Source organism: Theropithecus gelada, chromosome 7a, assembly GCF_003255815.1.
Source record: "Theropithecus gelada isolate Dixy chromosome 7a, Tgel_1.0, whole genome shotgun sequence".
Lineage (NCBI taxonomy): Eukaryota > Metazoa > Chordata > Mammalia > Primates > Cercopithecidae > Theropithecus > Theropithecus gelada.
The window spans coordinates 57180970-57194954 of NC_037674.1; positions in this window are offsets into that span (position 1 = coordinate 57180970).

Sequence of the window (13985 nt, forward strand, 5' to 3'; positions counted from 1 at the left end):
CAAACTGGGATGAGTTGGACACCCTGGTAAGCCTAATCCTCCCAAGGCCATTTGGATGGGTATGGAGCCAGTCTCCCAGAGGGTGCCCTATGATCCTCACCACCTGCTGTTAACAATCTTGTGTAGTCCCACACTGTACCGAGGTTGGTTGGGATAACCAATAGCATATGGCAGAAGCAATGGTATGTCACTTCTGAATTTAGGTTATAGTGTCTTCCATCTGTCATGAGCTCTGCTGTCTTAGTCAATCTCTCTCTGTCTCTCTGATTCTCTGCTGTCTTAGTCAATCTCTCTCTGTCTGTCTGATTACTCACTCTGTGAAAAGCTAGCTGCCATGCTGTGAGCAGCTCTGCGTAGAGGCCCATGTGGTGAGGAACTGAAGTCTCTGGCCAATAACCAGAAAGGAACTGAGGCTTGCCAGTAATCATGCAGATGAGCTTGGAAGCAGATCCGTCAGCCCCAGGAGAGTCCTGAGATGATTTTGCCATCAATTCAAATATTGACTTCAATCTCATGAGCATCCTAAGCCTGAACCTCCAGCTAAACAACTTCCAGATTCCTAGACCTCAGAAACTGTGAGATAATAAATGGTTGCTATTTTAAGCTGCTAAGTTTTAGGGTAGTTTATTAGATAAAATAGATAATGAGCAGATAAGTTGTTATGAGAAAATTCTCAGAAAAAAACAAACAGAATTCCAATACTCTTATATGGACAGGACAGGGACTTATTTCCCTGGCTATAGTCAATGGTTTGGGATAAGCATGTGATCTAGGACTGGTCCAGTCAGAATGAACTTGGAGATACTGGCACACAAATTCTCTTTTCTGTTTGGCTTTTGGTGCTAACTTGTGAGCCATAAGAACAGAGCCTGGAACTGTCCAGGATGGCGTGAGGTATGGAGGTGAGGGGGTAGAGGAGGACAGTGGAGGTGATCTTGTGAAAGCAAAGTAAGCATGGATTCTAGTCATGTGTGAGTCCCAGGTGAGACTGTACCTGAAGTAGACCCTTGGCCAGTGCAGCTATATATCCCATCTACTCCCTGTTGTTTTAACAAGTTGAGTTTGATTTTCTGTCCCTAAGGATATCTGTCTGAGTCAGTGACTGTTTCCATTTCATAGGTGAGGAAACTGAAGTTCAGAGCAGTGAAGTAACTATCCCAGGGTCATGTAGCTAACAAGTGTCAGAGTCGGAATTGGCTCCAGGCCTTTCTGACAGTAGAGCACTTGCTCTTTTTATAAAGCCATTCTGGCCGATGAATTAGCTTCTGAGAACTCTGGTTTCTAGGAGCTTGAAATTCCTGGAAAGATTGAATAGATCAGGATGAAGAAAAGCTATGAGGCAGGCAAAGTTCATTCAAAATGAATGAGTAGCTCCTTTTTGTGTTCTGGCTGCCATCCTTGACCGAGGAAATGACCAGGCCCCAGAGAGCCTGTGCTTGAGCATGTTCTCAGTTTTCAGTGGAGGTCTGAGAGCAGAGCCACAGCATCTCCAGCAGGTTTTTAAAAACTTTTTTTCTGGCATTGGCTCTGGAGCAACAGCAAAGCAACCTACAGAAGGTATATGAGTTTCTATAGGCCAATGAGTTTCTACAGGCCAGTGTTCTAATATGAGAAAAGTTTATGTCTTGCTTATAAAAGCCCCCTGCAGATGTTTCTGGTGGGACAGCTCTTCTGGGCCAGCTTCCATATAAGCACTGACTCAGTAGTTCAGCCACCTTCAACACTTGGCCTCCAAGTTACTATGGAGGGAGAAACATGAGTATAGAGGAGGCACCTTTATTTCTAACTGCTCTGGACTGAAAGTGATGCATCATGACGGTTCACTTTGCATTGGTGAGAACTCCTCATATGGGTTCATTTAGATGTGAGTTGGGAGATGCAGCTTAGCCACATGCCCATAAAGAAGGAATGGGCTTGGTGAGAATCCACCAAGGTTGTGCAGTTTACACCCAGCAGAAGTGGGTGGCTAGAGCCAAAATCTAGAGCTTGTTTCACTTGTCACGTTGTTTTCCCTGGTACAGGGTCACATCAACCCAGAGGAAAGGAAACCTGTTTCTTCTCACAAAGGGATAACTTTTGTTTCCCTCATGAGTCAACTTGAAGGATAACTTTAAAAAATTGGTCCATGCAGAAGACTGTCTTTTTCCAATTTGTGTAAGGGAACTATATAAGTTTACTGTAGCTCTGGGTATCCTCAGCCCACAGATCTGGCAGGCAGCTTGCAGCCCATCTTCAGAGTAGGACCAAGAGTCCAATCAGACTCGGGTATTTCCACACTAGCTGTCTTTGAGAATTCCATCAAGTAGATAGAGAACTTCTGATTCAAGGGATTTTATAGAGATTACAATCTTTTTCAAGCTTTATAGAATGTCTGAACTAGGATTGGTTTTAGAGGTTATGTCCTTCTCCTTCCTAATTTTGCAATTGAAGAAACAGTGTCCATCATGTGTTTGCTGTTATTGTTGTTATTGCTATTATTATTACTGCTTCCATATGAGAAGCATATGGGGGTCAAGTCTCAGATCTGTATTCTAAGGGCAGATGGAGAGGCCCATTTTTCTCTGTCCTTACTATTTTGGTGCCCGGTAGATTATGAGATAGAAATCTTGGTGCTGCCGATATAAGCCCATCTTCAGATGGGTAATCCCGATGTCTACCTGAATCTGAGAATTACTATCTTTTATCAGTTCTGAAAAATTCTTAGATATTATATTTTTGTACATTTCCTATCCCCATTCTCTCTTTTTGTAGAGTAGCTGCTCTTTCTGGAACCCCGATTACATATGTGTTAGACATTTTCACTCTCTCTTCCATGGCTGCCAACCTATCTTTCATATTTTCATATGTTCTATTTCTGTATATTTGTATGTACTTTTCTGCATAATTTCTCCCTTCTGTTTTCTAATTGACCCATTTATTTTTCTTCAGCTGTGTCTATTCTGCTGTTCAAACTGTAGATGAATTTAAAACCTTAATTTGCCCTATTTTTTACTTCAGTTTTATCTTTTCTTCGTAACTACTTACTCCTTGTTTATAAACTCTTGTTCATTTATCATATTTTGGCATCCACTTACATTTGCTTTATGTTATGTAAATGATAATTCAATATTTGTAGTCTTGGTGGGTCTTATTCTGCTATTGGTGATTTTGGCTGTCTTTTACTCATGATGGCACATTTCTAGCATGTTTTACAGTTTATGATTGGGAAAATCTTGGGGCCTTATCCACAGAACAGTTTTGAAGCTTGGTTCTAACACATATTCATCAAGAGACCATATGAATTTCCTTTTACCAGATGTATAAGAGCACTACTAACTTTTGGCCCGGTGTGGTGGCTCATGCATGTAATCCCAGCACTTTGGGAGGCCGAGGAGGGCAGACATCACTTGAGGCCAGGAGCTGGTGTGCAGCCTGGCCAACATGGTGAAACCCCGTTTCTACTAAAAATACAGAAATTAGTTGGGCGTGATGGCACACACCTATAGTCCCAGCTTCTTGGGAGGATGAGGCAGGAGAAATACTTGAACCCAGGAGGCTGAGGTGGCTCCACAGCACTCCATTCTGGGTGACAGAGTGAGACTCTGTCTCAAAAAAAAGAAGAAAAAAAAAGCACTGCTAACTTTTAAAGGGTCACTTTAAATGTTTAAGCATTAAAAAAAAAAATCACTTTACCTATGCCTGTGTCCTGAATGGTATTGCCTAGGTTTTCTTCTAGGGTTTTTATGGTTTTAGGTCTAACATTTAAGTCTTTAGTCCATCTTGAATTAATTTTTGTATAAGGAGTAAGGAAAGGATCCAGTTTCAGCTTTCCACATATGGCTAGCCAGTTTTCCCAGCACCATTTATTAAATAGGGAATCCTTTTGCCATTTCTTGTTTTTGTCAGCTTTGTCAAAGATCAGATAGTTGTAGATATGTGCTATTATTTCTGAGGGCTCTGTTCTGTTCCATTGGTCTATATCTCTGTTTTGGTACCAGTACCATGCTGTTTTGGTTACTGTAGCCTTGTAGTACAGTTTGAAGTCAGGTAGCATGATGCCTCCAGCTTTGTTCTTTTGACTTAGGATTGTCTTGGCAATGCAGTCTCTTTTTTGGTTCCATATGAACTTTAAAGTAGTTTTTTCCAATTCTGTGAAGAAAGTCATTGGTAGCTTGATGGGGATGGCATTGAATCTATAAATTACCTTGGGTAGTATGGCCATTTTCATGATATTGATTCTTTCTATCCATGAGCATGGAATGTTCTCCCATTTGTTTGTGTCCTCTTTTATTTTGTTGAGCAGTGGTTTGTAGTTCTCCTTGAAGAGGTCCTTCACATCCCTTGTAAGTGGGATTCCTAGGTATTTTATTCTCTTTGAAGCAATTGTGAGTGGAAGTTCACTCATGATTTGGCTCTCTGTTTGTCTGTTCTTGGTGTATAGGAATGCTTGTGATTTTTGCACATTGATTTTGTATCCTGAGACTTTGCTGAAGTTTCTTATCAGCTTAAGGAGATTTTGGGCTGAGACGATGGGGTTTTCTAAATATAGGACTTCATGACTAGAACACCAAAAGCAATGGCAACAAAAGCCAAAATTGACACATGGGATCTAATTAAACTAAAGAACTTCTGCACAGCAAAAGAAACTACCATCAGAGTGAACAGGCAACCTACAGAATGAGAGAAAATTTTTACAATCTACCCATCCGACAAAGGGCTAATATCCAGAATCTACAAAGAACTTAAACAAATTTACAAGAAAAAATCAAACAACTCCATCAAAAAGTGGGGGAAGGATATGAACAGACACTTCTCAAAAGAAGACATTTATGCAGCCAACAGACACATGAAAAAATGCTCATCATCACTGGCCATCAGAGAAATGCAAATCAAAACCACAATGAGATACCATCTCACACCAGTTAGAATGGCGATCATTAAAAAGTTAGGAAACAACAGGTGCTGGAGAGGATGTGGAGAAATAGGAACACTCTTACACGGTTGGTGGGACTGTAAACTAGTTCAACCATTGTGGAAGACAGTGTGGTGATTCCTCAACGATCTAGAACTAGAAATACTATTTGACCCAGCCATCCCATTACTGGGTATATACCCGAAGGATTATAAATCATGCTGCTATAAAGACACATGCACACGTATGTTTATTGTGGCACTATTCACAATAGCAAAGACTGGGAACCAGCCCAAATGTCCATCAGTGATAGACTGGATTAAGAAAATGTGGCACATATATACCATGGAATACTATGCAGCCATAAAAAAGGATGAGTTCATGTCCTTTGTTAGGGACATGATGCAGCTGGAAACCATCATTCTGAGCAAACTATCGCAAGGACAGAAAACCAAACACCGCATGTTCTCACTCATAGGTGGGAATTGAACAATGAGAACACTTGGACACAGGGTGGGGAACATCACACACTGGGACCTGTCGTGGGGTAGGGGGATGGGATAGGGATAGCATTAGGAGATATACCTAATGTAAATGACAAGTTAATGGGTGCAGCACACCAACATGGCACATGCATACATACGTAACAAACCTGCACATTGTGCACATGTACCCTAGAACTTAAAGTATAGTTTAAAAAGAAAAAAGAAAAGAAAAACTACCTATTGGGTACTATGCTCACTACCTGGGTCCGACATACCCATTTAACAATCCTACACATGTGCCCCTGTATCTAAAATAAAAGCTGAAATTAAAAAAAAAAATCACTTTAAATGTTTGGTTTAGGGGCCGGGCGCAGTGGCTCATGCCTGTATTCCAGCACTTTGGGAGGGCAAGACGAGTGGATCACCTGAAGACAGGTGTTCAAGACCAGCCTGGCCAACATGGCAAAATTCTGTCTCTACTAAAAATACAAAAAATTAGCTGGGTGTAGTGGTGGGCACCTGTAATTCCAGCTACTTGGGAGGTTGAGGTGTGAGAATCACTTGAACCCAGGAGGCAGAGGGTGCAGTGAGCCAAGATCATGCCAGTGCACTCCAGCCTGGGCAACAGAGTGAGACTCCATCTCAAATTTAAAAAAAAATAGTTTGGCTTAAGGTTTTTCTGGATATGCAGATAGTATAATTCTGATCTCAGATCTGCATGTTGTGGGGAAGCTTGTGGTTATGAATTCTCAGTGGGACTGTTTTCTTTTTACCTCTTTTATACAGAATCAGGCTGAATAGCCAATTATCCCCATCAGAGATATAAGGTAAGACATGACCAGACCATGCCTCAATCACTTGTCATCAGTACCACATCAGGCATATTCTGATTTATTTCAGGGGACACCATTGGCATAAAATGTGGAATACAGATCCATACCAGCCCCTGCTTATGGTTCATTGGCTCCCTAAAAGTTTCTTGGTCTCTGCAGTGACTATGAGTGAATAACAGGCCACCCTTCATGCCTAGTGAATGGTTAAACTAGATCTCAGGAACATGCATTACAAGGAAAAAGGGACCACCAGATTCCTCAAAAAGTACATTCAGCCTGGGCATAGTGGCTCATACCTGCAGTCCCAGCACTTTGGGAAGCCAAAGTGGAAGGATCACTTGAGACCAGGAGTTCAAGATCAGTCTGGGCAATATAGAAAGACCCCATCTCTACTCTACACACACACACACACACACACACACACACACACACACATATTCACATACATACATACACACACACAGACACATTCACTGGAGTAGTAGATAAGAAATGATAAGAGTGAAAGTCAACTGGGATTGGGAGGTTAATTTGGCTGTTTAGAGATATGGTCTAGAAGTTGTAAGGAAGAAAATGTAGGGATGCTGATCCAAACAGTAGTCTGATTTTTCTCTGAGATTATCCCAGGGTGAAGGAGCAGAGACGGCAAATGCTTTAATTGGTGCCGATATGGGCATGAGAAGTTGCTGATGAGAGAATGGGTTGTGTGACTGAGAAGGGGGCTGTAGCAGCATAAGGAAGGAGGTGCAGCCAGGTGGAAGCTGTAAAGGCCTGAGGTCTTGAGGTAAGAGCTGATGTGGAGGGAGTGAGAGCACTAAAGAGATGGGAGGCTGTCATTTGGATTTAGTCTGAGAGAAGAGAAACAAAGGAGTCACCTTGGGTAGCCCTGGAAAGATAAAGAGAAAAAAGGTGGTTAAAAAAATTAGAGAAGCTGAGATGAGAAGGCAACAAGGTCCCTCTGCAGGAAGCTTTTCATCCATGGTGCAGTCAAGCCATTCTTTTTCTACCCACCACCATTTCTGGTCTCCTTGTGGGGACAAACTTCTGTATTGACAGAGATGAGCATGGAGGAAGCTCTCAAGTGCCCAGGGAATAAAAAATGGCCATGCTGTGTGATTCTTGTTTTTCCATTCCTTTGGCCAGTAGTCAAACTGTCACAAATAAAAATGTCATGGACTCCATCTGGCTGCTTCTAATGGATTTTTTAGGAGTAGAGCAGATGGTTCACCCAGCAAGAAAGAACACTTAAGGTCACTTGCAAGTGGAAAGAGATTTGCATTTGGGCGTGGAAAGGGCCACTAGTATGGAAACATTCACACATGTAAGTTATGCAGAATCCTTTTTGAGGCTTAAATGGAGTCTGAGAAGGGTTTCCTCCCAAGGAATGTTCCCAAGTTCTTCAGCTTCATAGGATTGCTCTTTCATGTAATGTGTCTTAGTTTGGGTTCCACCAGAAGTAGATCTTGAAACAGGGAATTTGGAGCAGATGTTTTATTTGGCAAGGGAACAGAAGAGGTAGCGGGTAGTGAGACAGGGAAGGGAAGGCAACCAATTAAAGGTGCTTTATCAAGCCAGCTGTAACCAAGAGTGACTAGAGCTTCACCCAGAGGGAAATGTCTGAAGTAAATGTAAAAGTACAGCTCAGAGTTGGCCCCTCATTAGGGGCAAGAGAGCTGGGGTATTTATACACTGGCTCCTATCAGTCATTGGTTGAGGGTTGCTCTGAGGTGCAGGCAGAGGGTGTGCATTGATTCCCCTGTTCTTCCATCCCACTGCAATGGTCTTCAGAAAGGCTGCAGTGAGAAGATGCATGGCCTGGCATTTGTAAGTCGGCAGGTGTTATTCACTGAAGTGGGTAGGGCAAGGGTACTACCAACCTCTGCTAGGATAGTCAAATAAAATAGCTGGGACGCATCTACTTCACATGCTGGGAAGTCCAGCAGCCTCTTCAGAAGTCTCAGAGGATACTAGCGCAGGGGGTGGGAGGACTTGTATTCTCTTGTTTGCTTCTTACTCTGTATTCCTGTTCTTGGTGTATTTTCATCTCTCCATTTGCCAACCCTCCTGCAATGGGAATTGTGATGGCTGCTGTCTTTGATTTGCTTTATCAACAGTATGTGCAGTTCCTTTTCCCAAAAACCTCAAAGCACCAATAACACTTGTGCAGATAAGGGACATTTACTAAGGAATTAGGGATCATAGAGGAGAATTAGAAAACAACTCAGACGAGGCAATTGCTGTCCCACCTTCATTCTGGACCACTTCTTCACCAGATACTTTCCAGATTCCACATCACAGCCTTGTAGCTGGGTTCCATTCTCCTTGGGAGACATGTCTCCATCTTTCCTCTTCTCCAAGACTTGGAAACCCCACAGTCCTTACGTCTTTTTTTATTATTATTATTTTATTTTAATAGGGTCTCACTCTGTTGCCCAGGCTAGAGTGCAGTGGCACAATCTCGGCTCACTGCAGCTTCGACCTCCCAGCTCAAGGAGTGCAGTGGCACAATCTCGGCTCACTGCAGCTTCGACCTCCCAGCTCAAGTAATCCTCCTGTGTCAGCTTCCCTAGTAGTTGGGACCACAGGCACATGCCACCACACTTGGCTAATTGTTTATTTTTAGTAGAGACAAGGTTGACGAGGTCTCGCTATGTTGCCGAGGCCGTTCTCAAATGCCTGGGCTCAAGCAATCTGCCCACCTCAGCCTACCAAAGTGCTAGGATTTTACAGGCACCACGCCTGGCCCCTTACATCTTATTCTGTAAGGGAACAATTCCCATATTCCTGTTCCTATGTTATGCAGCTCATTTTCTATTTAGGCTCACCTTTTTAGTTTAAGAAGGCCCACCAACATGTTTTCATGAACAGAAAAGGAATCATTTTCTCCTTAAAAAATAAACAGGCTAGGCGTGGTGGCTCATGTCTGTAATCTCAGCACTTTGGGATTCCGAGACAGGAGGACCACTTGAGCCCAAGAGTTCGAGACCAACCTGGGCACCATGGTGAGACCTCCATCTCTAAAAATAAATTAAAAAATGCAATGAAAAATAAATAGATAAACCAACTAACCAACCAAACAAACAAAAGTGGGTCGAATGGCAGCCAACTTTTAAAGCAAATTTTTCCTTCCCTATGACAAGTGGCTACAACGTGGCATGTGGATGAGTGCATTTTATCAATGATACTCTTGCTATCCCTGGTCAACCACACCATGAGAGACAGGCAGCATGCTTCACTTTCTGCTTTTTTCTACTTCCATTTATTTCATGTTTATTTTGAAGATTCAGTGGGACTCATCAATGAGTGTCATGGGAGACACTTAAGAAAATACTGATACACACAGTTTTTGATTGATTGCAAAAGACATGGCTTTTGTATTCATTCACTTAACCTATTCTGGGCTTCTGCTCAATGCCAGGGACATTGATATGTACTGGGGATGCAGATATGAAAAGATGGTGTCACTCTCCTTCAGATCCTACCGAATGGAAAAAGAGAGACACACAATTCAGAGAGATGCACAATGCTCATTTTGGAGTCGGAATACCTGGGTTTGAGACCTAGGTCTGCTTCTTGCTAATCTCAACACCCTGGAGAAGTCATATACTTTCTTTGAGGAAGACGTGGTCCAGAAAGCTGAACGTTTACCCTTGAGTCCCAACAGGGTAGGGCCTGTAACCCAGGCATACCAGTGCCTGGTTCCACGTCCCTTTCACTGGACCATATGGCCTCTCACTGGCTAGATGGTAGAAGAGAATTCCAAAAGTAGAAAAACAATTGTAAACATGAGCTTGCCTTTATGCTCAGAAGGCTTATACATTGTACAAGTTAAAAGCACACATTTTCTTAAGCATTATTTTTCATGACTATCATTCTGATTAATAAAACAGATTTGGAGAGAAACATTTTTCCACTAACTGGGAAATTCATTAGACCGAGGATACCAGTTTCAACTTCATCTCAGCGCATTTGTGGGATGTGGAAGAAAACAGAGAAACCTGTTTGAAGGATGATTCTAGCTGTACAGCAGCTCCTGATCTGTTTTCCCTGATTCTTAAAACTTATGAATAATTTGTTGAACAGTCTGAACTTGCTGTGGAGATATTTTTAAAACATCTCTACTCCTTGCCTTCAACTGTTCTATGACAAATCCCCAATTCCTCTTCCTTGTGGCATCTGGGGCAGATCTGAATGAAGCCTTGGTTTAAAACTCATTATCACATTGAATTTAATACTTACTTCATCCTCACTCCACCTGGCTTAGGCCTGCAGGACCTGGGACAGATGAGATTAGGTTTCTCTTTTCCCTCCTCTCCCTCCCCCGGGTCACTCTTTTGCATTGTGTTGGGGGCTGGTGCTACTGAGGTCCTCTTTCTGTTGATGGTTACTGCTTTTCCACCATGGCCATTGGGTAGCAGGTGCTCAATGGCAGCCCCTCTGAGGGACTCACATCGGTATCTTGTAGTAGGCCCTTTAGAAAGAAGCCTCTGGCCGGACACAGTGGCTCACACCTATAATCCCAACACTTTGGGAGGCTGAGGCAGGTGGATCACCTGAGGTCAGGAGTTCAAGCCCAGCCTGGCCAATGTGGTGAAACCCTGTCTCTACTAAAAGTACAAAAATTAGCTGGGTTTGATGGTGGGTGCCTGTAGTCCCAGCTACTCAGGAGGCTGAGGCAGGAGAATCACTTGATCCAGGGAGGTGGAGACTGCAGTGAGCTGAGATTGGCACCACTGCACTCTGTCTCAAAAAAGAAGAAGAAGAAGAAGCCTCTGATCTGCACAGTTCCCTTATGTGTGAGATGCATGTGAGATGCATTCTAGCCTGATCTCCTATCAGCTCCACCTTGATGGTGTCTAGAGCTTCCCCTTGCTGCGGTTCCCTCACCTGCTGGCCATTGCTTTTGAGTGGCATAATGGCAAGAAGGCTTGGTCCTGGCTACTTGTACTGTGCCTACCACTCTATGGCAAATCTACATAACTTTGATTCTCCAAATAGTGGGAATTCAAATGGCCACCTGTTACCCTGCTTTTCATCTGCCATTGTTTCTTCAATTCTCTCTCCCCCTGCTGCTTTAGGCATAGAAGCATGACACCTCTTACTCTGCACAATCAACTACTCAACTTAGAGGGAGACATTAGTTCTCCTTCTTTCAAACCACCCAGTCACTATGAGGGGTTCTCTTGGACCACCCATCACTTGGTATAGGGGTTCGAAAACCTCCAGAACTTCCCAAATAGTTCTATGACGTATGATTCCAGTGACTCTCCAGATTTCCTCCCCCGCCACCCCACCCCAGTGGTTATCTCCTTAATACAGAGACTAGAGGGGAAGATGGGGTAATGGGCTCTGCTTCCTCTTAGTCATCTCTGGAGGGGGATGATAATTATTCAGAATGCAAGAGTCTATTTTTACCTCAGCATAATTCTAGATGCAATAAAAAATCCCACACAACACCCTAATACAATTAAGGTAATGAACAATTCTCACTCTATCAAACTGATGTAGGAATGAATTCAGGGTGATGCACAGATGAAGAGAATGAAGCTTAGGTCTCAGGTGCCTCCCCCCACACAGACCGCTTCCAGGGCCCTGGGGATGTGTTCACATGTTCTTACATTTTTATACAGTTTGAACCAATAAATATTTTGAATCACATTTGATTAAGACCACCATTTCTATCCACTCTGGCTTCCCCTCTGTTAATTTCCCCTTGTGTCTGTTGACATCAGAGCAGCTGCAGGTATATTTAGGATGTAAAATTGACTTAGAAATAAATCTGTTAGGTTGGCACAAAAGTAATTGCAGTTTTTGCCATTTAAAGTAATTGCAAAAACCGTGATTACTTTTGCACCAACCTAATAGTTTGAGTTTGATGGGATATATTTATGTCATTCATAGCCACTTCCATGTAGAGTTAAGTTATTGTTCCCTATTCCTTTACAGGAATGGTTTTTGGGAACACGCCTACCATTCATTGTCTGACTCAGTGCCACCTTGTCACTAAGGCGCAGGGCGGGGGTTGTAGCCCCTAGGTAACACATCCCACAGCAGCCAGTGCAGGAAGTATGTGGGTACTGGTGGAAAAACAAGGTTTGAAATACATTCAGACTCAGTTTAGATCATCTTCTCATGCAGCTGTAACATCAACTCCAAATGATCTGTCCAAATTGGGAGAAGAAATTCTGATTTAAAAGTTTGATAAAACACCCTCCTCTTACAAAGATGAATTCCTCTCATGTACAAAATAAATTTGACTGAGGGTTTTCCAGATTGTATACTTCTAAAACTCTATGCAACAGAACTAATGATAAGTTGTGGAATGAAAAGAAACCTTTATAATTTATTAAATGGTAACGAACAAATTTTGATCAACCAGGCCAGATGAAAGATTAAATTAGCTTTCTATTCTTGCTACAGAAAATGATACTGAAAACTGTCACTGTGTGTGAGGGGATCAATGAACAGGCAGCCAAAAATGTAGGAAAAGAGTGTTATAGAGGGCAATTAGTAAAAATTATGATTTTTTCCAATTTATAAATTTGTGGCATTTCTGGCTTTCTAAACATTTGTGATTTGTTTCTGTTTTTTCTCTCATTTGAAAATGTCCCTTTCATATCTAATTATATAATTATATGTTGGTGGTTTTATATTCTTTCTCTTAAAGATGATTCCTTAATTTGTTTAAACTTTAGGAATCAGAAGGCTGGATTGGCCATTGGTCATCTATTGTGTATTTTGGTGCTACAAGATGTCATCAAAGTGCCAAACTAGTTCCGTGCACCTAAGAGTTTTAGGATCTCATTAAAATGTTTTTTTTTTTTTTTTTTTTTTTTTTTTTTTTTTTAAATCATGTAAGAGAGTTCTAATGAAGTGAGCACTTTTCCACACTGTGGGTGGGAGTATAATTGGCTGGACTCTTTTGGGTTTGATTCTTCTAATGATTCGTAAAAAAAAAAACCAAAAATAGTGCATGACCCTTAACCTACACTCCTGATAATTTATGCTAAGCAAATAGTTCATAAGAAAAACAGCTCCAAACCTCACTACAACTTTACTGTGTAAAATTTGTGAGGCAGCTTAAATATCCAGCCATCAGGGAGTCATTCAGAAAATGATGATGTCTCAGCCTTCAGTTAGTTCATCAACATGAAAAAAAGGCTTATAATATGTTGGGTAGCACATTACAAAATGTTTCCGACACGATGACAACAACATGCAAAAAAGAGTCTGCATTTGGACAATGACTAGAAGGGAATATATAGTTGTTATGTCAAAGTGATAGGACTAAGATTTTGTTTTCTTTTTACTTTTGTTTTCTTTCTGAGATCAAGCCTCACTCTGTAGCCCAGGCTGGAATACAGTGGCACGATCTCGGCTCACTGCAGCATCCGCCTCCAGGGTTCCAGTGATTCTCCTGCCTCAGCCTCTCAAGTAGCTGAGATTACAGGCACGCCACCATGCCCAGCTAATATTTTTTTGTATTTGTAGTAGAGTCAGGGTTTCACCACGCTGGCCAGGGTGGTCTCGAACTTTTAACCTCAAGTGATCCAGCTGCCTTAGCCTCCCAAAGTGCTGGTATTACAGGCTTGAGCCACTGTGCCCTACCTCTTTTTGCTTTTTTTTCTTTAGTGTCATGTTGAGTTTATGTTTTTTTGTAAAGGGAAAAAAGAATCCAAATGCTTTGGGTGTCTGCTGTCTAGACTGTCTCTACTTTACTCTTTCCTTTTCCCTGCACTTTCTGATGCATGCAGGAACACATACATACACATGCAC